The following is a 1,920-nucleotide window of genomic DNA, read 5'->3' as shown; positions in this document are numbered from 1 at the left end:
TTTTTTTTGTTTACTTTAATCTGGGCATTGCGCCTAATGCCTCTAATCCTAGCACTCTCAGAGGCCAATGCAGGTGGGTTGCTTGAGCTCAGGAGGTGGACACCAGCCTGAGGAAGAGCAAGACCCCATCTCTACTAAAATCAGAGAAACTAGCCTGGCGTCCTGGGAGCCTATGGTCCCAACTACTTGGGAGACCGAAGCAAGAGGATTGCTTGAGTCCAAGAGTTTGAGGTTGTTGTGAGCTACAATGCCACAGCACTCTACCCAGGGTAAACAGGAGAGACTTTGTCTCAAAAACATTTTTTTCTTTCACTTTGAAATAATTACAGATTCACAGGAGGTTGCAAAGAAATGTGCAGAAAAGTTCTGCGTACTTCCCCCCAGCCTTCCCTACTATTTACCACTTAACCCAAGTATTGAGCAATATGATATTGGCACAATTCATGGAGCTTGTTCAAATTTCAGCAGTTATATATGCATTTATTTGTGTCTTTTTTTTTTTTTTTTGAGACAGAGTCTCAAACTGTTGCCCTGGGTAGAGTACTGTGGCATCACAGCTCACTGCAACCTACAACTCTTGGGCTTAAGCGATTCTCTTGCCTCAGTCTCCCAAGTAGCTGGTACTACAGGTGCCTGCTACTTCATGCACTTTTTTTATTCTTGGGTTTGTTAAATTTGTTGAGTTATCTGTGGATCATAATTTTAGGTTGACCTAATTTTCTACTTGAAAAACTTTCTGCTAGTTCTCAAGATAGGACTATGAGATATGCATATTTATGACTCCTTTCCAACAGTTTTTTCTCTTTGCCAAAAAAAAAAAAAGTGGTCATTGACTGGGAAGTTACCTTTTGTGTTGGTTAGATGTTTGTGGTGGATTAAATATCCCACATTGTCTTGTACTTTTTCCCATTTGGACAGGCAAATGCTCTTAATCTGTATTACAAGATTAATTACAAAGCAGTCTTTTCTGCTATTTTTTAACAGCTTTACTGAGATATAATTCACATACAATATGATTCATTCATTTAGAGTTCAAAATTCAGTGTTTTTTAGTGTATTGAGAGTAGTAAGACTATCACTACAATCAATTTTAGAACATTGTCATCACCTCAAAAAAAAATAAAGAAAAGCCGTAGTCCTTCGCCATCATCCTCCAACCTCCCCATCCCTATGCAACCACTAATCTACCTTCTGTTTCTATAGATTTGCCTATTCTGGACATTACATATAAACGGAATCTTATATATATGGTTCACTTCCTTCATTTAGATTAATGTTTTCAAGGCTTATCCATGTTGCACCATGTATTGGTACTTCATTTCTTTTTATTGCCAGATAATATTTTATTATATAGATAGATCACATTTTATTTATCCATGTATCAGCTGAGGGACTTTTGGGTTGTTTCTACTTTGGGCTACTATGAAAAATACTGCCATGAAAATATGTGTACAAGCTTTTGTATGGACTTACGTTTTCATTTCTCTGAAGTATATAACTAGGAGTGTGAGTCATATGATAGCTCTATTTTTAACCTTCTGTGGAACTGCCAAATTGTTTTCCAAAGTAGCTGCACTATATTATATTCCCACCAGCAGTTTACTTGGTCTCCAATTTTTCCACATTGTCACCAGCGCTTGTTATTGTCCATCTTATCTATTATAGCCATCCTAGTGAGTTTGAGATCGTATCTCACTGTAGTTTTATATTTCTCTGATGACTGATAATGTTGAACATCTTTTCCTGCTTTTATTAGCTATTTGTGTATCTTCTTTGTAAGACTGTTTATTCTGGCTCGGCGCCTATAGCTCAACCGGCTAAGGCGCCAGCCACGTACACCTAAGGTGGCGGGTTTGAATCCCCAGCCCGACCGCCAAACAACAATGACGGCTACAACCAAAAAATAGCCGGGCGTTGTGG

The 1,920-nt window shown here is 38.4% G+C and overlaps 1 protein-coding gene across 5 annotated transcripts in view; it reads left to right on the top strand.

The window, feature by feature from the left end:
- The window catches only part of DPP8 (dipeptidyl peptidase 8), a 56,581-nt gene that overhangs the window by 26,986 nt on the left and 27,675 nt on the right, over window positions 1-1,920 (top strand). The window lies entirely within an intron of this gene.

The sequence above is a fragment of the Otolemur garnettii genome, unplaced genomic scaffold (genome assembly GCF_000181295.1).
Source record: "Otolemur garnettii isolate 467f Iridium unplaced genomic scaffold, OtoGar3 scaffold00011, whole genome shotgun sequence".
Lineage (NCBI taxonomy): Eukaryota > Metazoa > Chordata > Mammalia > Primates > Galagidae > Otolemur > Otolemur garnettii.
This window is presented reverse-complemented; position numbering and strand designations above follow the sequence as displayed.